This window comes from Cyanistes caeruleus, chromosome 13 (assembly GCF_971803275.1).
Source record: "Cyanistes caeruleus chromosome 13, bCyaCae1.hap1.1, whole genome shotgun sequence".
Lineage (NCBI taxonomy): Eukaryota > Metazoa > Chordata > Aves > Passeriformes > Paridae > Cyanistes > Cyanistes caeruleus.
The window spans coordinates 14307200-14333820 of NC_141713.1; the positions used below are offsets into that span (position 1 = coordinate 14307200).

Below are 26621 nucleotides of genomic sequence, written 5' to 3' on the forward strand. Positions count from 1 at the left end.
AAAACACTTGTTTATTCAAAATTTTTAAATTGTGTGCTCAGTAATGAGCATTTAAAATGAAACCACTTGTTTATTTACATTGTCCCGGGATTCCAGTGAGGAGATGTTGGGTGTGAAGGCAAAATGTGACCTTTAACACACATCCTGACAGCAAGGAAATTCCCTGAGGATGAAATAGATGGTTCTCTCCTGCACCTCTGGACTTTCTCAATATTAGTGAATAGTTAATGAATTTTTTTCATACTTCAGAAATAAAATACATGACAAAGTACAAAGGAGAAAAAATCAGCATGCAGTTTTGAGCTTTCTAATCTTTCCTATAATTCCCTTAAAAGACAGGAGCACACCTTTGGTGCATGTTCCAGTCAGAACAGAGTGAAGCAGACACAATGGCCCATCAGTGACACAGATTCTGATGTGGTAGTAACAGCAACAGCTTCGTGATTAGAAAGTCCCTTTTTCACTTGAATAAATCCTCTTCTATGCTTGATTTAGTGCTTTAGTGATACTTACCATTTGTCCCTTCCCTGCTTGTCTGAAGCTGCAGCTGGATCTACAGTCCATTCTCAGCAATGCAGTTCAGTATGAGCAAAGGACCACAGGACTTTGCTTCCCTGCCTGCTCCCAGTCTCATAAGGGAAGCCACTCGCATCAGGCTCTGTTCTGCTTTCTGATGTTAAAAGCAGCCCACACCTACTCTCTATAGAAAACTGCTTAAAGGCTTTTCAAAAATGAACTTACTGAAGGTATAAGCCTAATTTACATATAATTTGTACTACACTGAATTTCTCTCCCATTCTTATCTCCCATTACCTTGGATAACTCAGAGATGACTAAGTAGTTCTACTGACAAGGGTATTAAATGTTTTGAACTTTTGCTGTAAATGGGGTTCCTTTCCACTGTGAAAACAAAAAGGTTTGATGGGTAGCACTTTTCTTGAATAATCTTCCCCATCTATGATCCCAAACAAATAGATAAGTCACAAGAGAAAGCTGGTATTAAGGTGTAACACCTTTCCTAATAATCCATGGTATATTATGGGCACAGTTTAGAAAGAAGCATATAGTTATTCAGCAGGGAAATGTGTTGTACTATGGATACATGGAAAATTCCAAATAGCAGGGCTGATGGTGTGAGCAAAGTCCTGACACCTCCAATATTATACTCCATATTTTACATACAGTGTGTCTTGTCAGGGAAAAGACATAACCTATACTTCTTTCACAATTTATACCAAGTTATCACCACTAAAGAGTGATAGAGAAACAGTTAGATTCTCATACAGCCCTAAAAGTTTCCGAATATTTGAGGACACAGGGTTGCATTAGGGTCATAGCTGCCATCTATCAGTAGCTAAAGCCCTCTGGATACAAATGCATGAAAGGGTGGGAAGTGAAACTCAAAATCAGTGGGGTAACTCATTGGCATGCTGTTTGCTCCTTTTGTTACTGCTTTTACTAACTCTAGAGCACTTGAGGCTATCATAAAGAAATACAAAGTTACTATTGAACAAAGACTGATGAACAGATTTTTAGAAAGTTGAATCGTAACACCTAGTCTTGAGTGAAGTGTACTTGAGAGGCCAAATGGATAAAGGTTTTGTCTGTGCTGGTTATTTTAAGCAAGAATAGCATAAAGATGTAGAGAAAGAAGCAACTTAGACATCAAAAATACTTTAACTAAAGATAATGCTGTGAGTACTTGGTCCATTTAGGAGGCCAAACAAAGCTACTTGTGAAATATTACTCATCTCAGAGCACAATGAGTAACACAATATTATGGAACACATGTAATAACCAAACCTTTTCTTACCTTTTATGCAGAGTCAATACCACCATGTTTCTACTGTTCAGATTAATCAGGCATTTATCACTTTATCAAAACACAATTCTTGCCCTTATATTCACACTTCTAAGTCTTCATAATGCATATTCTGTGTTATACTCTTCTACTGAAAGTTCAGATCCTTGTTTTGGAAATCAAACCCATGCAAATTAAAGTGCAAGCAAGTTCTCCTTGTTCATTTGCAGTCCACTAACCCTACTGGGTAAACACTGATGCCCTTGGTCATACTGACCCAGCCCATACAACACCCATCTCCCCACCTGATAATCAGGGTCCGACTGTCAATCAGAATAAATTTGTCAGACTCATTTCAACTCACACCAAGACTTTTGTGACAGTAAATGAACAATACTTATACAGCAACAATAACCAATGTAACAGCAATAGTTATATACAGGAGATCATGCATAAGAACAACCATACACCCAGACACTTGCAGCTACAGGATATGAAATAAACCTTCCCAAATTACTGAGAGTGTGGTGGTGGCACAAATAAAAAAGAAGGAAAAGTCTTACACCTACCTCCATGTTTGCTGGGACATAGATTCTTATGCACCCAAAGAACTGGCCCATGTTACAAAATTCTGGGAAGACGTGGTGTTCTTGTGAGCTCAAGTAATCTGGAACATTAATAAAATATTCAAGGTTAGATTTTTATATGCCAAATTTCAAACTGCTGAATTATTCTCTGCATGTAACATCCAGCTTTGAAGGTATTGGTATTTTAGTCTGTGCCTCTTCAAATTTCCATGGTTTTGAAGTAAAAAAAAAGTTTTTTCAAAAACACTACACAACACCTACACTAAAAATGTTTGTTGTTGTTTTTGAAATCTGTTTAATGTTAGAATAACTATATTCTTCTGAAATAACTGTTGGCTTAAAGAGTATTCAAATAGCTTTTTCTGCATTTTAATTACATTAACACTTTAAAAGAAAATTTAATTGTACAGGCTGGATGTTTTTCAGTATTAAAAGGAATCAATTCTCTGTTTTAATGCAAATGACTGGTATGCCTGTTTATCATTTACACAGCTGTAAGCTAACAAATATTATACATACAGTGTGACATTGGTTAGATATGGACAGTAATTGTACCCAGTAAAGCAAAAGTTGCAACTTTTAATCAACCCAAGCCAATAATAAAACCCATAATCACAAGATTCTAGGAAAAGCAGCTCAGTATGTTTTATTACAGAAAGGATATACCAAGTCCATGGAACTCAATTTCTTTTTTTTTAATAAGGAAACATAACAGAGCCCTGGTGGGCTGAGCAGTGCAGCCCACTAAACATTTAAAGGAAACCAGACAATCTGTAAACAAACAAGCAGATGCTCTTAGCATAGCTTGGCAAGACTGCTCAACTTGCATGAACTAGAAAGCCACTGCTGAAATACAATTAATTTTTTCCACTGCAAATAAGACATGAGGAAACTACGTTACACTAAAAAAATTAATGAAAATATCAGCATAATTGACATAATTCCTGTTGAAGGGAAACCTTTGATTGACTTAAACAACAGATCACATCTTTTATGAGGAAACCATGTAAAGATCTGGAAAAGATTTCAAATCTGATTTACAAAATCTTTTGAACAATTATGTTAATGTCTTACTTCACCCTCTCAGCAATATTAACAGTAGTTACTGAATCGAAAAAACTAATTTTAAGTTTATATCTATATTTCAAGGTGAATGGCTTTTAGACAGACTTTGCAAACATTTGGCAGTTCTAAGCAAGCCCCATATCTGTATCAATGAGACTACAAAGGAGAGAGCACCAATAGATGCTGTACTCACACAGGCTGCTGCCAGTACAGTGGGAGTGACCTTGAAAATCATCAGCACTCACCAGAACAGCAGAGACAGCCCCTGCTGCAAAACTACACTGGAGGTATAAACAAATTGGTATGAAAGACTGTGTTTTTGTAAGGCTCTGGGTTACCTCTGCAGTGAAAGCAGTCTGCATGTGAGTAGAGATGTGCTGCACAAAGAAGCTTTACTTACACTTTTACTTAGCTGGTAGCAGCTGTAATTTGCAATTGTTCTTAACTGAGAGAAAGAATATGGGGAAGAGAGGTGATCTCTTATCAGAAGCCAATTCTGATCATGTAACCAGCTTACATAATACTGCAGCAAGTGCCTGGGAAGCCCTGGAAAAAGTCTGATTAATGATACCATGAGAATCCTAAAAGAACAAATACTGACATGATCCATACTGAAAGACGTATTGATTGCACAGAATACAAATCAATAAATATGAGCCAGAGGTGAAGGGAATAAAATTAGATACTAAAAATCTAGAATAGAGTTGTATGAAATCAGGAGTGGCTGGAGATTTGCTGTAATTGATTCTCAAGTTGACACAATTGCTAGGGAAGTGTCTTTACTTTTCAGAGTAACTTGAAGGTTGTGTAAACCCTTTTTCTGTAGCATCACAGTCTGTGTACTGCTACTCCGATTATTAGGAGGTCTATGAACTGTAGTAAAGATTTTTCTGTAGGAAAGACCATATAACTTAAGACTGTGGCACAATAAAGAGGGTCAGCTTAAACTGATAAGTACTATATCAAGAATCAGGGAGCTGAAATTTAAGTTCTCTTCACATATCAATTATTCTGATTTCACTTTTAGAAGTTTTATCAGACATTAATATCCAATAAGATCTTTTTGTTAGAATAAGACCATGTGTTCTTTGTCAAATACCATAATGAGGGCATTAACAAATGTTATTTGCTTTAAAGAATTTTATGAAGCAGTTCATTATCCTAACAGCTCACTGACAGAGAGAAGGTAGAGAACATTAAAGGATATGAATAGCAAAGCAAACATAAATTTGTACAGTAATAAAAAAACAATGATGAAACAGTGACTTAATGTGACACAGAGATGAAAAGGAATCTTGTAATCTCAAACATCTCTCTGAAAAATGCAAAATGTTCTGCCATTTTCCAGAGCAGATAGAAGTTTGTATCAGTTTCTAGAGCAACTTACGAATCGTGGCAAAAATTTCATGTGAAGTGCAAGATGGTTACAAGACTTACAGGAGTATAATGCTAATAGAAAACATAACTCATTTGTTTCACTAACCATGCAAGTATATGACAAATTATCATATTTACTGGGTGTCCTAGCAAAAGCACATAGAACACTGATACTGATTGATGTGCTCAGTTTGTGGAGATTTATTAAGAGAATTCTGAGTGGTTTGACAGGGTATATGAATTAGTTTGTGGTTTATACTTCCTTCACCTTCTCATGTTTTTTTTGTGGCCCAGATTAATTTTGTTTCATTTGTGAATCCATCTCATGCATGCTTTATACTGAACTGATACTCCAGAAGTGCTTTACTGACTTATGGTGCCACTTCAGTAACTGCTACATTCTGCTGATGATCTCACAGTTCACACTCATTCTGCCTTAATACAGACTAAATTTTATTGATAGATAAAATAATCATAGATCATTTGAAAGGATAATTTTGGAATATAAAGCATCTATCTTTCAAAATACTGCTGCCCCATTCTTAATTATATTTGTTCTGTTATATTAATTTCCAGATTAACTGTTGAAAAAAAATAGTCTGTTGCAATAGTAAGCCTTTGGACAACAATAACTGAAATTAGAATTCCAGCTGAGTTGAAGACATAGGGAAAGACATTATGACCTGTGTATGTATAGTGATACAACATTGTAAATCCAGTTGGTCACAGAACTGATTCCTTTCACACTGCACAGCATTAGAAGGGAGTGCCTCATGTTATCTATAAGCCCCTGAACATTTAAGCAAAATCTGGACAAGGTCTTATGCCTTATCACAACTGAATGCAAGTTCCTTTGTGCTTATACAAATTGAAAAATATCATTTTTAAAAGGAGCAATAATCAATATTCTCAGAGCTGTCCATGTTCAGACATTCAAGAGAGCAACTTCTGTCAAGTGCAGTTCTGGCAAGAGTCATCCTTTTGTTTTTGAATTCAAAGACGGGGAGAGAATAATAATCTTACTTTGCATATTAAAATCTTTGCATTATCAGGTAAAGTAATGACTGGAAAATTAATATTTAAAGTCACAATAAAATTGACAAGAAAAAAAGTGGTTTTCAAAATTAGAGAAGTAGTTCTCTATTTTTAAAAGCAGATGAGGAGCAGTATCAAAGAGACAGCTGGCAATCCTTGACTCCAGTGTGCTTTTGCTTGTGCCAATAAATAGATCCAACGGTAGGAGATACGGTGCAGCCTTGTGTGCTCAGAGCCTTCAGGACGGTGTGGTGAGATTTATTAAACGATTTAAGGACAGAACTGCCCTGGGTGATGAATTGGAAAGAACAAGAGAAGATAATGAGCTGCTTTTGCTTGTGTCAGCAAAGCCATATTGATGTGTCCAAGCAAAATCAATGAAAGACTGACTGGGTGTTCTTGTCAGCAAAAGACAAATACCTACCTATTGGGGTAAAATGATTTCAATTAAATAATATATAAATCCTACTTAATTTGACATACTGCCTTTTATCCTTCATCAGTGCTAATCAACAGTGATTTTCAGAAAAACTGCTGTCCTCACTTCTGTCACACTACAATATACCTATGTTTCACTTATTTACACATATTAAGTTGTTTTCTGTAAACTTAAGGATTCACTAATAGAATTCATTGGTGAAAACAGTGAAAAATCTCTAAAAAAGATTTTTTAGTGCAAGAAAAGTGTAATTCTATAAATTCACAGTTCTAGGAAATTTTAATTGTCAAGAAAAACCATCTTGTCTAAAAAAGTAACCATCATTGATTTCAACACTTCTCCAAAATACATTTCAGAAAATATATTTAAAAACATTATTAACAGCTTACAAAAGGGGACTGGACTGCATATCAAAGGGAAAGATTTGAATATTTTAAACTGTTTTCTTTACAGCACAAGGTAAGTTAATGAAAAAAGAGACCTGATACCATATTTGTAGTGCAGTTATGATTGAGAACATTGTTTACTCACAAGGGTTCTTTATCTCAAGGAAAATAGGATTGCTAACCACAGAAATGTTGATTATATAAGAAATACCTCACCAAAATGTGCAGACAGTTGTTTTGATTTTAATAATTCACATGGCTGCTCCCGCCCCTTTTTTCATCTGAGGGTTTCAGTCACTCACATGAAACAGCAGCTCAGCAGTGTTGCCTTCCTTCCCTAAAGAAAAGTGTGCTCTTGATGAGTAGTGCTGTAGGCTCCAGAGATAAGGGATGGGGGTCAACACTGGACATGAAGGGTTCAGCACTCAGTACAAGAAAATGCAGTTAGAAACCCAATAGCCCATAAAAGACTTGAGATAACTGAACAAATGCTCTACTGTTTGTTCTGGATCCAGAAGGGAGATTCATTTAGGGTCAAGACTTCCACTCCTTCTTTCTTGGGGGAGGTGTGCCCTACTGTGAGAAATCATTTCAGGGCTGACTAATGGACTAAATCAGGGAAATCTGTGGTAACTCTCCCTTAGTAATACAATACTCTTACCCTCAATCAATAGGTACTCACAGCTGTGACAGGTCTTTTCTTTTTTAAAATAAATCCTAGTTTTTACACTACAGTTAACCAGGTGTGTTACTAAGGAAGATGTCTCTGAAGGGGCAGCTATATCACTCCAATGCTGACGCACACTTCAAGAGACAGCAAAACAAAAAGGAAAAAACCCAAGCCTGTGGAAAAGCTGAAGTCACTCATTGTTAAGAGCACAACTTCTGTTCATTCAGGTGGGATCCAGCATTTCTTATAGATACGGTATTTTCAATGTACTCTTCCTAATGAATCATTCCTAATTATTCCTAATCAATCTGAATTTTGCCTGTGGAAAGCTGAGAGAATAGACTGAACGCAAGAAAAGCTGCTCACTCTTCAATCAAAATGCATGCACCAATCTCAGAAGAACTTCTTTCTCATTCAGAATTCCACCAGACCCTTCAAACTTTATTCTGAATGAGTCACTGCTCATTCTGTTCCACAGAGGTGCCCTGAAGCCTCCTCATGGCTTCCAGACTACGTAGGCATCTTCTGCTGCTCTTAGCAAATGCTCTGTGACTGCATTTCTGTACTTTTGAAAACCTCCAGCTCTATTTTTGAGTGACTGGTAGCTGGTTCTTTAGCACAGCTCCATAATGCAGTATAGCAGAAACTTTGTTATTTATTTCCACTGGCAAGTCTGTGATCAGGACAAAGTGCAGAGATCCCATTCATTCCTCGCTTATGTGTGAGTGCTAACTTGACAAACACTGGCACAAACACATCTGGCAATGATGGGGGAAGACAGGTGGCATTTAATCCATCATTCATATCCTTCTTCAATGAGGTGACACATAAAACTCATTAATTAGGCAGAAGTGTTACAATTCATTCAGCCAAATTTTTGCTCTAAGACACGGAAGGGCAAAATCACATTTTGAATGATGAATTTAAACATTATTAAGCCAGTTAGTGTTCAACAGTGCATGCAGATTGCATACACATGAAACATGAAACTAATCCCTGGCAGGACACTGCTGGATGTGTGGAACACAAGTCCCAACACTACGCCAGTTTTACCCCAGTGCCTGTTCAGTATCATGGACTGCTACAGACCACCCTGCTGAAATTCCTTTACTACCAATCAGAAGGAATGCACAGAGCAGTTGGAAAACAACAGGCAGCACAGAACACACTAAGTCTTTCTATTTCTGTTTTATCACCCAATGATCATATTATATAACAAGAGATTATATCAACGAAAGATTTGATAGATGTAAAATGCCACTTTAATTACTGATGCTTTAAAACATTTCAGATGATTGTTTCATACTTAAATTTCAAAGCAGTGAAAGTAAAGCCAGATAAGAGGAAGGACTTTTTTCCTTCCATCAGCTTTTATAAAGAAGAGTCCAATCTTAGATTGAATTTGAAGCTTCTTGTCTTTTCACGGCATATAAACCCTATTAAATTTTGATAGTGCAACTTTGTAGGACATAAGGACTGTAAGACAGCAATTTATAGCTGCATATTAAAAACCTCTGCTTCACAACAGATGCCTATTTTGGTACAAAACTGCAAAGTAATTTATTAATGTTTTCAACACATACTAAAATTACACATTTGAATTCTAAATCCTTTAGTACCCAAATACTTCAGAAATGGCAGTTATGGGACTATGTTGAGGTACAACAGCCTATTTCTTCTGCAGAGTTTTGAGTTTGAAAAGACTTTTCCACAAAAAGAAAGTAACAACATAAAAGGTATCACTATATAAGAGACTAGCTGCCCATAAATTTCTTCTCTCTTCTTCTCCTCCCTCAGCCTTAGTAAGACTTTTTAGGCAGGAAATTTTTACCTCATGATGGCAACTCAGCTAAAATAATTTCCCAAAGAGAGCTGCTTTATTTTTTACCTAAAACACTGAGCAAGGAAGCATCTTTGCTTACTGGAAGCTGCAGTAAATATATTGGAATACCCCTGCTGAGTGCTCATTTTTGGGCAGGGTTTTGCATACTATGGATCAATCTCCTGGTGCATTCCTGGCTTTTGACTATTGCTGCTGTGCACCCAGCAGTGGAGGGAACATTCCCATGGGAGCACGATGGATGTTCACTGGGAAAGAACATATCAAAACGAGCACCCTCTGATGAGGATATTAAAGGCTTGTGATTTGGCTGTATGAAGCAAAGTCCATTTTAATTTAGGAATATTATGACTGCTGCACATCAGAAAAACAAATATGTCAGGCTACAACATTCCATGACATGAATTTCTTACAAATAATGAAAACTAATACATCTTAAATATTAACAATGCCTGCTTAGTAACATCGCTTTTATGACTTTATTCTATTTCTTACTATTCAGGTTGCAAACCAGATAAATCCAACCAGCAGAAATCCTGTTCAGTCATGTTATTTGTGAATTACACTGAGCCAAATCACCAACTCTACATTTCCCATTTCCCTTAAGGATTAAAGGTTTCTTAATCTGACAAGTAAGTTTCTATATATCGCTATTAGTACAGGTTTACAAAGGCAAGTTGACTTCTTGAGATTAAAATTAGAAGATGCAACTGCACTGATAGAAAACATTGCAAGCAGCATCAGAATTGAACAGTGAAAAGGATGTGGAAATAAATCATCTCAAAGAGCAAGATGTCACCTGAAGAAAGCTATCTAATATGCTAAGGGATTTTTTCTCTGTCAGCACCTTACATCATGGATGAATATGCCATTTCACATCAGAGGTAAGCAAAATATCATAGCGGAGTTCTCTCCTAAACAGTGACACCAAGGTCAATATTGTGTGTTCATCAAGTAAGCCTTCTTAGGGAAAATAACAATTAAATTAATACCTTAAGCTCATTATGTGCACAGGGTGCCTGTATTTTTGATGAATGAGGCATAAAATCTTCACACAAGGTAGAAATCAATGAGAACTCAGTAAAGATTTACACACATACAGATCCCGTAAGGACACATGACCTGAATCTGGATAATTCTTTAAAAGTTTTGTTAAATCTATTATGTAATATTCTAAGGAGCTTCTACTATTCCAGTGCATTCATGCATCTATTAAAAAGCCACTGAACATGTCATAACCTTAAGTATATCTAGTCTCACATTGTATTCTATTCTTCCCCTTTTACAAATGGAAAGCTGCAGTACACAGTAACTACAGTGGAGTTTTGGTCCTCAGCCTAAAATGTTTAATGTAAGCCTTGCCATACATTTTATCTCTTAAGACACTTTGGATATTTAGAATATGCAGGAAACTTGAATCAATTTGAACACGGGCAACCCAAAATACACGGTTTTTGCAGTCTGAATACCAGATGTAGTCAGACACATTTTTGCTGCGTTTGAGTCTTATATACTTAACAGTGATGAAGTGCTGAATCCCAAAGTAGGCTCTAACTACTGAAATAGGATTGTATTTAATTGTATCAAATATAGTTTAATTTATTTCTCTTTATTTCTCTTCATATACACATGCACCTGAAAGAAGCATATGTGAATACACACATTCTGGAAATGTTTTGATGGTAGCCATGTAAGTGTTCAATGAAGTTTCTGTCCTTCCTTTTGTCAATTCTCACCCCCACTGCCCCAAGTGAGCACCAGGCCAAATGCATTTTGGATTGGGTTGAAAGTGGAAATTAAACCCCACAGAACTACCTAAAATTCTCTTGGCCAGGCTTTCTGCAGGAGACACCTCTAATAAGGGTAAACAGTCTCCTGGAGTGCATCAGTACTACAAGATTACCGAACTGTGAGCTGGGCAGAAAGGTGAGAGTGCCCCTGGCTATGACATTTGTCATTAGCTGCTGCAGGAGATCGTGATGTGGGCACAATTCATCAGATGTTCAGCTCTACTTCAACTGTGAAAATGGCAAACAAAATCAGTAACACAAGAACATACTGTTTTAGCAAAACTACACTGCTAAATTAGGAACGACTGATTAGTCAGATTGTACTCAGCCTGGTGAGGCATGTGTTACAGAACTATACAGAAAGCTTTTATACAACTCTCTCATAACAGCTCTTACTCTGAAATGCAACAAGCTACAATTTTAAAAAATTTGCTTGTTTATTCTTGGCACAGCAACACTGCAACCTGTCTTAGCTGAAGACAGACTGCCAGTAATTATTTTACAAAACTTCTATACATGCCATGTGTCAATAACTCTCCAGAGACTCTCATTTATTTCCAAGATTTCCAGCTATATCCAAGTCATTAATTAAAATGAGGTATTAAAGAAAACCATTAATGGAACACTTGCCTTTAAATTTGCCTGCTTGGAAACAGATGAACTTCAATATTTCCAAGTTTTATTAGTTTTCCCCATATGAAAGATCCAGAGACTTAAGCCCTAATTATTAAAACATGCAAGGTCTAACTTCTTATTTATTTTACCTGCCTATGTAAAATCCGTCCAAAGGATGAATGACAGAAGACGAGTTGTATGTGCAGTACTTCAGAGCCTCTGAGTGAAACAACGTAACACTGGGCCCATGTAATTAAACAAGCTGACTATGGAGACTGCAAATGATCTGAGTGTCAGGTTGATCTGCTCCCTGAGAGATGTTCCACAGGTGGTGGAAAGTGTCAAGTACTAATGCCTTTACTGCTGCAGTGTTTGTTTCCACTTGCATTACTGAAAATCTGTGTCAAGGAGACCCAAACTCACCATGCCAGCCTCTGCATGGATAGCAAGGCAAACATCCATTGCACTTGAGAAACTCCAGAGCTTTACAAGTTATATAACCATCTATGAAGGCAAAGATAATAAACTAAAATCTCAGTCTTGTCTGTGCAGATACAGATTTTCAGCAGTTTCACTTACAAAGATCAAGACATCAGAGTCACACAGCAGCTCACCTGCAGAGCTACAGATAGAACCCAGGGCTGGTACAGTCTCTGCCCACTGCACTGCCACAGGACCATGTCCTTTGTATAGGACACCGAGCTTGTCATCAGCAGGAAGGCTGTAACAACAATAGCTACAGCACAAACATTACAGGTGTGCTGGAGTGAGGCTCTTAGTACACATTATTCTGAAATGCAAACATTTTATCAATAGCTTTCCATACACATTTTCTTTGAGATGTTTAACCAACTTTTGTCTCTGAGGGGTACCAACCATTTTTAACAATTTCCTGAATTTAGATCTTTTATTTCTAATCATTTAAGACTCACCAACTGCTAGGTTAACACCTGAAAATACCCAATTATTTCTCACTGAAGAAAACAGACGACAGACCCAGGAAGGGACACAGACAGCAAACTGTATCACTAATAATAGACATTATTAAATTTGTGTTTGCCTGCAATTTCAACATTAATTTAAAGGACTGAGGGACCTTACCAGAATACATCAAAAGAGAAAAAGTCATTATCTGATGGAAGAAGAGTACCTAATTCAAGATAATTGTACTGTAGCAGCCCTTTGGCAGTTTTTATTCTCTGGGAAAATTGCCTTCCTTTCATGATACTGTAGGACCCCATCTGCTAATATTGATCATTTGCATTTTAATTTCTTGAGGAATGCCTTCCCAAAACCAAACACCAGAGTTCCTCTTAGAACAGGAGTGAAGTGCCTTAATGTCAGAAGTCATGATACTCATGTCTTCTTTATGTAAACTACAGCGAATTCTGCAGAATTATTGAGCAGCAGTGCACATTGGGATATGGAAGAATGACACAGGCAGAAGAACAGATTCTCAGCTATATTTTTACTGTATGGTGCAATATTGAAGCAAGAACATCATGGTTTACATGTGTATAGGATAATTTCTGCCCATCAGTTTCCTCTCCTAAGGATCAGGACTAATTATCTAGCCTACTGTATATTTCCTATGTCTAGACATGTTTCCTATGTCATATTTCCTAGACATGTTTCCTATGTCATATTTCCTAGACATGTTTCCTATGTCTAACTGTTTTGTTCTCTGGAAGTATTCTAAACTCACACTGCATTTAGAAACACACACAACACCCTGTTCCCTGCTGATTGGCACAGGCCCTCAAAGCCTCTTATTCTGGACTCTCCAAAACTTACTGCCATGCTTTTGTTAAACAGCAGCAGCAGCTACCTGTATTTTTCTGTGCACAAAACAATTGCATAAAACAGAAGATAATTTCACGCTTCCTTATCATTCATATTTAACATACGACTGATACTCATCTTGGCAGCTTTGTGATGCTGCTGTAGCAGGTTTTATACCCAGCTTTTATCAAATATTCTCATCTAATTGTAAATGCTTGCATGAGTCATGTAGCTGGCTATAGATGGTGTCAGTGAGTCCCAGTCTCTGCCATGTCCCTTTGTCCCAGGGTTGGACAGTGCCCATTTACAGCCACAGCCAGTCACAGTAGCACCCGTGTGACTTGTGTAGCTGAGCTGCAGCTTCTGCATTCTGTGGTCATTTCAGATGCTACACTGGATGTTCTCTAGTACTGACGTTTTTTTTCAGACTCCACCAGTGTGGGTTTCTCTTGTGGCCAGCACTGCACCATGCTATTTGTTGTATATTCTGAGCAACACGCTTTTAAATTATAAACACATTAGGGAAATTGCTACTGGCACACAAGTTGTGTGTTAAGTTACAGAAGTTTGGTGTGTCTGCCTCCATCATGAGGTCTGAGCTGATACTACTACCCCTAATAAAAGCAGTTCTGAAGAAACACATCTTCAAATCTCTCCCTCCTTTTTTAAACTGCTCTCCCAGGTCACAGACTATATTTTCATTTCAATGTGCTACCAGAATGATTGAATTTCTCCAGCAACAAAAGTATGAAAGCTGTTTCAGAAGTTTACATAACTGTGCAGCTTCTAATCTAGTAATAACTCCTTCAAGGCAAAACAAACTGCCTCAGTGCTACAAACAAGTGCTTTTTAACCTCTTCCAAACACATGAACAAGGACAAAGCATTTATCTCTTCAATAATTGGAGTTCATCATCTGTATCTCAAGGAACTGTTTGAAAAAATAATTTATGTGCAAGTGTTTAACCCAGATTGATTACATTGCCAAGTAGTACGTCAACTATTTGAGAAATGTAATTTACAGTCTCACAATAGGTACTTTACTAAATTTTGCATTCATCTGTCACAGCTGTGTTCAATGATTTGACCCTGATTAAAATTCAGACAGTTTCTTTCTGTGGAAATTCTTTTTGATATCTCATTCATCTCCACAATTTCAATAAAACTGGGAATAAAAAAGGAACATTCTGGCCTCTATTTACTGTATATATTACCAGCTGTCTGCAGATCCTTACAGTAACAGTACAGCACAAGGGGCTGACTTTGTTAGATCCTCCTCCTGAGTCTTTTAGGTATGAGACAAAGGAATCAGCAATATCCCCCTCTTCCCCTTGCAAGACCACATGGAGTGTTACAGACAAAAGAAATCAAAAGCTTTAAAATCCCATCACATGGAAAGTAATCTTCTAACCATACTGTGAACCAAGACTGAGGAATGACTCATAAAGTAGTCTAGAATAACTAGAAAGTTATTTCCACAACCCATGTAAGCAGTGATGTTCTGACTGAATCACAAGGAAAATGGGAATGTAAGGATGTTCTCTTTTAGCCAGGCATGCTGGGGCTGCCTGACTGGCTCCTGCATCAGCTGCCTTTGGTTTGTTTGCTCAGGAAAACAATGACCCTTCTGATCACAACCACCTAGGAAACTGAAGTAGGAAGAAGGTTGAACCAACCTTCCCTCTCACACAAGAGCTTGTATAGCATATGTTGAATTGCTACAACAGTTTATTTCAGTGACTGGATGGCGTTTGGGAGAAATGCAGAGAAATAGAAGGAAAACCTTTGGCAATTGTCAGACTGCAGAGAAAGATTAAAACATGTTGCTTTAAATCAATGGTTGAGTATAGGAAAATAAATAAACAAACCAACTAACTCTGAGTAAGAAACAGAGCAACTGGAAATTGGCCTTGAGAGAGGGCATTAGATTGACTTCTACTGCCAAAGGCCAAACTTGTTAGGCACAGAAGGTTCCTAATGTAAGAAACAAATCCAGCATGCATTCTTCAGTAAAAAGAAAAGATAGCAAAGACATCTTCCCTTGATGATGGGACAAGTTTTATGTGGAAAAACAGGAAACTTTATACAAAAATGTGTATTTGACTAAAATTCCTCCACATCAAGCTATTAATACGCCTCCATTTGCTGTCAGTATAACAAACTGAAGGCATGACAAAACCAATCAAATGGTGACAAATACAAGCAACAAGAACACAGGCCAGAAGGCCTCAGATATTTTTCAAGTGCAATGTGATAAATGCCAGTTTAAGAATTTCTGTCAGTAAATGCCTTTCCAGACTCCTAGGCAAAGGCTATGGCAGACACCCTCACAGAGAAATTTTATTGTCATTTAACAGGATTCTCAGTTGCTGCATTTTCCCATCACAGCAGAAATATTAATGGAGCCCAACTAAGGTACAAATAAAAGAGGTACCAAGAAAACACATGGCATATGCTGATGTTTGGATGAAAAATCCAGTTGGATTTATATTGGAGTATTGTCAGCTCAAACACTTCCATGTCATGAAAAATTATTATAGAAACTGTAGAAAATATTTAAATCAGAATCTACGGCCTCAAAATTATATTCTTTTTCTTACAGAGTAACACTTGAATATTTAAAAACATTACATTATTCTATTACAGTTTATCTAAGAGAAAATTGGTTATAAAATACCAAAAGCATTTCAGTAACTCAGGAAGTTTTTTCAATTTTTGTATTCTTTATATAAATATATTTGTCTTCAATTTTATATTCTCTTTTATGCAGAGAAACAGGGATAGTGATTTTGGAAACAGCCAGCCATATGGCATCCATACATACATACTTTAATTTGAGATTTTTCTTCTTTTTTTGCAAGTGCACTATACAGCACTGAATGTTATACAAACTGTGTGGCAACCAACACTAAATGTTATACAAACTGTGTGGCAACCAAAAAGTACAGCACAGCTCACAGTCAATAATCACCCACCAGCTACTTGAAGTAAAAGGCATCCATGTGAATCTGGAGATGGTTTACTGAGGAAAAGTTAGCCATCATTCCCTGGGAGCTTGTTTTTTTGGGTTTTTTTTAAGATGAAAAACAACACAATGTGTCTCTTCAAATGAAATATTTTTCAGTAAAGAGGTTTCCTTTCTGAACTCTGCTCAATGCCTATCAAAAGACATGGCTAGTGACAGTAACGCAAACAAAACTCTGACCCCTGAAACAAATTAAGCACATACATGTGGGTTGTCAAGGGAAAAAAGGGTTTCAGACCTACACCATTAGCCTCTGTCTTCCTCCTTGAAAAAGCATTTAGGTCACTAACAGCTACCAGATAACTCCTGCCTATAGCTCTATTTTTGGGCTAGAACAGACAAATCTAGAGAGATTAGCCTAGAAAGACATGGAGAGGAGTGAAGGAGAATTCTTGCCAAATGCAAGAACAGACTCCAAGATCACAAAAATTCCCTCTAGGTATTGGCAGGTGCATTGCCCCAAAGCTTATTTCTAATTTCCAGTGTTTTTTCCTGTTACAGCCAAGAAAAACTGTTTCCACATGAAGACAGGGAAGGAATCAAGGCTGCCCACTTCTGGAGAAAATCTTTTAGATTTCCTTTAATATGCCTCCTTGAAGAGCAGAGTGACTCAGCAATAATGAAATGGTATTTAACAGGACACATTAAGGATTATGAATTCTGTAAAATATCTTTTTCCTTTCTCTCCCTAAAGAAGAGAAATCATTCATTACCTTTCAGAATTTCTCAAGTTTATTAGTCTAGGGGACACAACACCTGAAGACCTGGCTGCACTTTGCAGATCAAGTCACTTTTCCATTACAGCCAAACAACAGATAGATGAAAAGTAATTGCTTATCTTGGGTTCAAATGCATGTGTGAGTCAGAAACGAGATGACAAGAAATTTAGGATGCTGATCCTTTTAAATATAGCACAAAATGTCACAGTCAAAACAGAAAAGTAGTTTTGATTTCCTACTGAGTTTCTTTTTCAGAAAAACAATGATACTGAAACAATCCTTACTATAAGTGAAGAATAGAACCTGAGGAGTTTAACTCTCATTTGGGCAAACTGTATATACTTATAATTTATCAGTATTTATTTTTCTTCCAGTTTATCACTCTGCATAACAAGCTTTTACTCCATTACTTCAGGACTCATTTTCAATAAATAAAACAGTAACAAAATACTCAATAACTCAAAGTCACAGAAATGAAAAGACAATCTGGGCTAATTAGTTTTCCTTTTCCTTTCATGTAATTACTTAGGATCAGATGCTGATATTTCGCCTTCTTGAGAATGAATATGGATTTCCTAGCCAAGTCAACTACACTATAAACAACAAATTCATGCATTTCAAAGGCTTTGTTAAAGACAGAGAGCAGTGGCCAAGAACACAGCTGTAGCACTGCCCTGACAGAATGACTATCAAAAGGAAACAGAATTGCAGTAAAGACCACGAGATCACTTTTCTCTTCTGAATTTGTTCCAGTACTTGAATTGAGATCAATTGGCTTCAATCAGTTACTGAAGATCAGAACAACTTACAGAAGGCAACTAGAATGACAAAAAGCTAAATAACAAAATTATTCACCTGAATAGATGTTTAAAAAAACAAAGTAAAAAAGGTAGTTTGCTTTAGTATAACAATACCTCTATAAATATACCAAGCTAACTTGCCTGTGCACCTTCTAGACAAACTTATGGCTCTATTCTACACCAACTCATCTAGGGAAAGGTCAAAGTTATGTATAATTTCCAGATCCATTAGAGCTGAGGATCAGAACATTTTTGGCTCCTGTTGTTTTCCCTTTACTAAGGTGGTATTCCAAATCACAAACTGCTGGTTTTGGCAGCAGTTCTGGAACACAGAAGATATTTGCAGTATAGATGTACCAGCTGTTGATCTATTATAGCACCAGAATAAGGATTTTGTCATTTGTGTATTTCAATTCTTTTGAGCTCACACAATTTTCACTTTTGAGCCCTTACATCTCACCTCATTGAAAAAAGAAGTATACAACCTTTAACATACAGTTTTACTTACGGGATTTGAATATATAAAATGCAGGATGCATTCTCATAAAAACTAAATAGCACCAAGTGTGCAATAAACAGCCCTAACAACAGTCTTCAGATGAGATGTTACTGACCACTGCAGAGAAGTGGAGAGCTCCAAAACATGGATAGAAAGGGAACCTGTACCAGCTATCAGAGGCATAAAAAGCTGTGAAGACTGGGTACTGCATGCAGGAATTTGCTGCTTTCTGTCTCCCCACCACTGTCCACCCATCCATGACACAGCTCCATTCCAGAACCTAGGTCAGGCTGCCTTGTGACTTGGTGTACTCTAAAAGCATCACCACGAATCCACTGATACCCCACTGATGTAAGCTTGATTTGCCCTGATCAATAAGCTAGTAAGTCACCACTGCCCATTTTTGCCTTCTGCACTTCCCAGTGAGAACACAGCATTGTCATAACCTGAAGTTCAGTGGGGCAATATTAATCTCAAAGGCACATAACTACTCCTCTGCTGCCAAAAGCACCCATTAGGTGTGAGTTTGACACATCCTGCCATCTTCCCTTCTTATTACTAACTGCAGTGGTTGACAGGCAAAGGAAGGCGGGGATAATCTAAAAGATAAGCATCATTACTGAAAGGTTTGTCAAAGTTTACTGATCTTGATATCATAATCAGCGCTCTTAATATTCTTTCTAGGATAAAACATTCATCAGCATGTGAATTGGTTTCAAAAATTATTAGGCAGGAGGGAAACTGTTCCATTACAAAGCTGCCAGAAGATTTAAATCTTCCACAATATCTATAGGAATATTAAAAAAAAAAGGACAGAAAGAAAAAGCCAGAAAGAGTTAGAAAAAAAATGAAGCCTTCATCTTCTGAATAATCTGTAAGGGAAAACTGCATCTAATTAAACTGCAAAACTGAAACACAAACCCCCTTATTTTTAAAAAAGAGATAAACTTGGAAATAGTCTGAAGAAAAAAGTGAATTTTTGGCTGCATCCCTTGGTTATTTATAGTTCTTGCTGACATTTGCAAACCTAATTCTGCAGCTACTTTTAAACAGAAATGTAGGCAGAGGTAACTCATGGAATAATTTGTAGAAAAGGACAACTGTGGTACCTGCCACTTGTTTTGTGCTCCTACTTCTAAACAGGTAAAAGTCAGGTAAAGAACTGCACTGACACCTTCAGAAGCTGTTTCTGAAGCAAAGCTCTTCATCACACCAGGAAGCTCAGCTCAGAATCTCTGCAGTGCAATCTAGTTTCTACCATTATTTCAGCCAGGAAAATACCTTTCTCTTTCATATTCCAATTACAGCTTTTCTCTGAACTAGCTGAGTAGGACAACAGCTTAAAGGAATTAAAATATTTTCTCAAATGCAAAGGATCTCAAAAAAAAAAAACCTCCCATATATTACCTTGGCCCAGAACAAAGGCACTCTGGAGTAAAAAAAACCTGAGCAGAGAATGCAAGACATCGCAAATAAAAGAAGGACAGGCTCCCTACTACAAACATTTAGAAACAACTCTCTTCTTGTGACAATACTTGCAAATACTTCAGGGAAGCAAATTTTAAAAGACAGAAATATCATCTCAAGATGTAATTCACTCTGATAAAATCCAGATCTTAAAGCAGACACAAAATCGCTGAGTTACGTGGCTAAGCAAGCCCTTGAATACACAGGTCTCTTCATGGAACGAGCTCCAGCTTTTCACTTACTCCTAATGGAAAATAAGAGTCAAGAGACCCCTTGGCTTTCAAACACCTCTCCCTTATATTTATTCTGCCATTTGTGGGCTGGAGCAAGGCAAATATCCTTCTGAATATTTCTCTTCAAAGGATAAGTGATCCATTACAGGATCTCAAATAGCCTTATAAGACATAAGGTCTTTTCTGAAATGATAGGACGCATTCAGAACTGGAAGATTTGTAGATGAGAATAAAGCACACTTATCCCTTCCTTCTTATATCATAGGCAGTCCTGACATACCATTTGCTTTTGCTATTTACCAACTACTTATATGAACCACAGAGGAATAAATGAGATTACACCATTTGTTAACTCTGATGACTCATCCAAAAGGGGAAGGTTATTACATTAATTTGAATTTACATTAACCAATACCAGTTTGCCCAGCCCACTTCTATCAGTACACCAAATGATAATGACTGGTTTTAAGGCACACAAACACACTCTATTTTCAGTTTAATTCTATTATACTGAAACCGATGGCAGTAACAGTCTAAACTCAGTCTTGTTGCAGGTTTTCTAGGGTTTGTCAAACTCTGATTGTATTTTGGAGAAATACAAAGCTTCAGCATCTTCCCTCACACATCATGTTTGTGCTTATTTGCCTACCTACTCCCACTATCAAAAAAACCCCACCATAACCTAATAGCCCCCAGAATTTCATTCACATAGAAAGAGAAAAACCACTTTCACAACAGTTCTATTTGGCACCCTTGGACAAAAATGACAAGCAGCAGTGAAGTCCCAGGGTTCTGTTTTAAAGGAAGACAGCATTCACAGAGAGTGACTCTCCAGGGGCACAGCCTGTGCTACCCAAACTTGGCCCAGCTTAGCACAGTGTGCCTGTCACGTTCAGCTTGCAAAGCTTTTGCAGCAGTACTTCAAAATAACAGCCTGTAAGTGCCAGTTTCTCACTGCTTGAGAAAAACCCCCACAATATTTCAGCTAACTGCTTTGCAATCCTAATCATCTACATTTATGGAATCGGTACAAGTCTAATAAAGAATTTATGTGCATGTGCACACACATATATGCAAAGCCCCACCCACACCAAATTCATACATTTTCCTGGATAGACACGGTGCTGGAAGCAGCTTTGAGGCTATCAGCTTCTTTATTGGTCAGAGTCTCTGACATAATTTGACACACAGCCAAAAGGCTCAAGCCTTTTGCTGAAGAGGAGTTTGTACAAGTAGATATTTACTATGCACATCATGGGTTTAGTGACCTTTCTGGACTTGCTGATTTTTAATTTCCCCCCCTTTTTGCATAGTAGCCTTCAGTTGCAGAGATGTAGGAAGTAATGATCCTTTAAAAAGAAGGGAATAGTTTTAAGAACCGAGTTTATCACTCAGATAATTTCTCTGAACATGCAGTTGTGAGGTTTCATAATTACCACTTCTTAATATTTATACTGTTTGTTCAATCTACAGTAACACCTATTTTCTTCAGCTGTCATGAAAACTCCTAAAGTCAAGCCACATTGCTCCCTTCTCATGCACTATCAAAAGCAATAAAGATTTACAGATCAAATTATGATCTCTGTAACATCTCAGCAGTTCATTATCAATGAAGAACTTGCACCAGTGTAACAAAGCAGGAGTAGAAAAACTCTCTCAGTGATAAAGCCATAGTTAAACTCAGGTGTACGGTTTTTTTGACCAAAAATAATATGAAGATATATTAGGAAAAAATTAAACAGATTCTTTGAACTACCCAAGGAATATTCCTCACATTCAACATGATAAAAAGGGTCATGGAAGGATTGCACAGAACTGGACACAAAGGAGTCAGTGCAATGACACTTCAGGCAAAGGGCAGCATAGCAAACTAAAAGAGAAAAATGCAGGAAGCCCCAACAGGAGTCAGTGGCTAATTCTGCACAGTGGTGCCTCTTCTTGTTTCAGTCCTTCCTCCAGTCATAGCTGACTCTGTAACTTCAGTTTAGTATCCAGATTTTATGCTGACTCCTTGCATGGTGTTCACTGGCACCTTGAGATGCATTATGAGGAGGTATTAAGTCATCTCTGCATGTGACAGATGTGCATCTTTACATTTCCAAACATTTCCAGAAAGAGGATCTTAATACAATTCTGGATCATCTTTACAAAGTCAATCACATTTCACCATTTCTATACCTCCAAACTAGTAGAGTTGATTTGGCACTTTCTGAGGACCACTTGGAATAGTTATCTTAATTTAATGGATGTTTATCTCTTAATTCTTAATTAAGTTTTATTTAGGCACAATTAAGCACAGCACCTATGTTTGGAAATTGAATTTTATTTACAATAAAAAAATTCTATGGATGTTAGGAACTGGGACTGATTTTAAGATGCAAATTCTGAAGCCAGCTCATTGATCCCATACATAGATGTTTAACTGGCTTCCTTTACAGATGTCATTCAATCTGTTCAACTGCTTAGCAGTGTTAAATGCCAGCAATTGACTTGTGTGGAAAAGATCATTTACAAATATACCAATAGAAATCAGTTTTTCATCATGTAAAAAAACTCAAAAAATGCTTGAAAAAAGCTCAGGGTGATTATTTGGGGATACCTAATGAGAATGTCTCTCTGATTCTGTTTATGTCACAGTACTTCTATTGGCATGATGTTTTGTTTTTGCTTATTCAAACAACAAAACAAAAAGCAAATCTATTCTAACAGCAATGTATTATGTGTCCAGAGCACTGCTCAGAAAAAGGTTTTACTATAATTATTCCTATAGAATTTATGTAAAATAAGCAGAAAGGACACTATCTAGTAAAGCATCAGTTCACATGAAGGAAATATAACAGGACCACATCTCACCAAATTTCCAGCTTCAGAGAATGTAAGGCTTATATTCACTGCTTCCCTTGGGATTAGCTGATATTACAACATTCACATGCCTAGCATTAAAATAATGACATTGTTAAAATATTATACATTATTTTTGCAAAATTCACTATGCTATTTGAAAATCAGGTCTACTTTTTTACTAAATGAATGTACACAATTCTTATTTATCTAAGGTATGATTCAGATGCAAAATCATCATGTGTATATACAGGTGTGGCTGACAGATCCTTATAAGCCTCTTTCCTGGTAGGGCACGAACTGCATATTTACAAAAATACCCACCCTAAAACCCTCATAAATGTACAGCTCAATCCTTCCATAGTGTTAAAGAGTCCTTGCCATCGATGATGTTGCATAAAATTTTCTATGCTTAATTCTTGTCTCTTAAATCAATACAGTTTACGCTAACTTCATTGTGCACCTCATGCATTATCTGGGCAAAAAAAAATTGATTAGGAAAATGCCGTCCTAGGAAAGCAGACTCTGCGTTATAGCACCATCTAGGGGCACCAGTTTCTGAAGTGACATTCAGCCATAAACGTACACGGCTATTCTTACAGCTTTATCTTCATGACAGTATCATGAAGCAGTCTGGGGAACTTGTATTTCTTACTCAAAGCTTGTCTTGCTATCCTGTTCAGAGTGTTGAAGGGCTGCAGTTTGTTTAAGTTGTCATTACTCTGTTGTAATATAAACCCCACAAGATAATGGATCAGTGAATTAAACTGACAGAAGGAATTTAAGCCCGCAACTAAACAATCACAACTATACGTGACACTTGTTATTGAAATATTACATAATTGTGCTAATAATTTTGAAGGTACTTATTTCTGAAATTTAAATGGTGCAATAAAGAGAACCAGACTATGTTTTTGAGTGGTTTCTAGTGAGATTACTGTACCTCTTCACTTATGGCAACAGAATGTTCCTCAGCAAAGGCACTGTTTCAATATATAAAACTAGCTTAATCTGCTTTTTCAGATTTTCAAGCTTGCAAGTATCAAGTGAAGTATACACCTACAATAGGAAGCAAGTTGGATAACTTGCTTCAAGAAATTAAAGAGTGTGCAGAGCCAGACAATAAAACCCCATCTCCTCCAAGGAATGACAAGGCATTTAGAAAAATAACTTTGGGAAAGGAATCCTTAGCACTTATCACACAACCTTTAGTAACTTTCCCCACAGGTCTCATGAAATCTGAGCACTGAGGTAGCCTAAATCCAAGGGAGTGTTTAATTGAGAAGATCATTCTGTTAAATGTTCAGCTCCTGGGCTCCTGTTCCCCATGCAGTCACATGAGCCCTTCCTGACTCTGAGAAGGGAGCTGCAAACAGCTGAAACCCCTTTGGCCCCAGCCCACACAGAGCTGAGGATAACCAGCAAACTGTACTTAACTGGTTTTGTGACAGTTTCCAAAACCTGTGTGATAATCTGCATGATGACAAGAAACAGGAAAGAGAGCAATCTGGTTAGTTTATCCCTTGTCTTTCAACTACTATCAATCACTTTCAAGCTGATTGGAAAAGGATATTGTGCATTTCAAAGTTTTAAAGTTTTAAACTTGCAAAGTTCATTTTAGAACTAACTGGTAGGTCACAAAAACTAAAGGGGGAGAAAAGGACACAACAGCAGTTGCTTTCTCAGTTCCTAACTTTATAATTAAAAAATCCCCCAACACCATCCAGGCTTACAAAACCATTTACCACTTTAGACAGCAATTTAATAATTCTTGAATCCACTTCACATTTGGCAAGCCATAGGTGAAGCTTACAAACTGCCACGTTGAAGCCTTGTTCCAACAGTTATTGAGTGCAGAGTAGCTGATCTGTGATTAGAGGCTCCAGTGCAGACCCATAGTCAACTCTGATAAAACCAATAACCAGTGTTATTTTTGAACATGGGCCAGGCCCACAGAGCTGAAGCCTCAGGCCACAGTTTGAAGGGTCCTCTCTAGCCAGCTGTCAATGTGCAGTAGGTCTGACACATCAGGACACAGTGTATGGACATAAGGCTAAATTGAAGTCCCTTGCAGCTATTTTTACAGTCTTTGACATTTACAGGCACATTTGCACAATGATTTCTTGTCTGGCTGATGGTATGTGACCTTTTCTAATGGTATGCTTGAGGTAGAGGGGCAATACACAATGAAAGTCTATTAAAAAAAGACTTTGTCATTTGGCAGCATTTGCTTTTTTGAAGTTCTAGTCTATTCTAATTCCATTCAACAATTTAATTGCTGTTCCAGAAAGAGAGCAACATTTTAAATGGTGTAGAACCTGCACCAAAAATCCAAAGTATTGGCAATCTAAAGTTTCTGTAAAAACATTCACAAGCCTGTCAACTTCTGAAAGACCAGACCTGAGCTGTGCAAATACAGAAAAAGAAAATGTAGCAGTGACAAGTACAGAAATAATCAGAAAATATTTTCTACTGCTATCATCACAAGTCAGAATCCCTACACTATAAATTGTGATTCTAAGTCTAACAGGCTGTTAGATTTAGTCTCTATGAGCAGCAAAAATGGCTTGGTCCAAGTCATAGGTATATTAGGCAATTCTAAAATTACTTTATTTCCTAGGAGCATTCCTTTTTACTGAAGGAGGAAATCCATTATTACTGCCAGTGACTGCTCTTAGCTATACTGATTTTTAGAAGATTACTAACAGATGTTTGTAATTGCAAAAGAAAAAGAAACAATCCCCCACTCATTTATATTTTTAGTTAATGAGAATTCTTTTATGCCTGAGGATTTTTCTTGCTTTCAACATCTCCTGCAGTCTTCATCAATTTTACACTTTCTTTGGACTAATCTCATCTTTTGGAAATCAAACCACTTCCTGTGTAACTCAAAGACAAACTCTACACAAATCTTTCAGAGTATAATGTCAACCTATATAGATTTGTACAGGGTATTAAACTACTACTAAACTATTGGATCTCCGGTAGACAGATTTGTACTGGGTGTTAAAGTGGGTTTTTTCTCTTTCTTTACATTATAACTTTGTCTTATTTGGAGATAGCCAGAGTATAGCCTCTTTTAATCCCCCCTTTTTTATTGATAATTTGCAGTAACTTTCCAATGCCAGCTCTGCCAAAAGTATCCTGAAATATTGCAAGACAAGCTTGTAAATAAGCACACAGGTAATAAACTTGAGGTGTCAAGAAATTTTTCTTGTATGATACCAAAACATCAGCTACTGTATTTTACAATGAATATCTCAAACATTCAGCACTGATGAAACCAGAAAACTGAAGAGCCCTGAAAATGATAAAATGTTCCGAAGATAACATTGTAAACACTTCCAGACATTCAGAATACTAGTATATTGTTTCCTTGAAAGAGCACTACAGCTTGTTAATAAAAATTTATTTTTCATTCTGATTCCAGTCATTAAAATCCAGTTTAATAATAAAATTTTGTACTGTCGAGGTATTAGCATCTTGATAAAGAGAAGCTCAGATCTGCTGAGGTTTACATAAAAATAAATGATGAGAAAGTTCATGTGACAGGTCACATAGGGGTAGACAGTGTCACCTGCTTTCTCTCTTACCAGAATAAAAAAGATTTCATCAAGCACTCACCATTAGAACTACAGGACCTCTGGTTTA

General features: G+C 37.0%; 1 protein-coding gene and 1 long non-coding RNA gene across 8 annotated transcripts in view; one reads left to right on the forward strand and one right to left on the reverse strand.

Annotated features, from left to right (window-relative positions):
- Positions 1-26621, reverse strand: part of MYO1E (myosin IE) — a 226931-nt gene that overhangs the window by 179832 nt on the left and 20478 nt on the right. For all 7 annotated transcript variants that reach the window (XR_015275809.1, XR_015275810.1, XR_015275811.1 and 4 more), the window contains exon 3: positions 2371-2468. The gene's annotated coding sequence lies outside the window, so the exon portion shown is untranslated. The remainder of the gene's footprint in view (positions 1-2370; positions 2469-26621) is intronic.
- Positions 7424-11943, forward strand: LOC147650718 (uncharacterized). The gene is made up of 2 exons (XR_015275833.1): positions 7424-7587; positions 7690-11943. It is a non-coding gene; the product is annotated as an uncharacterized LOC147650718 (long non-coding RNA).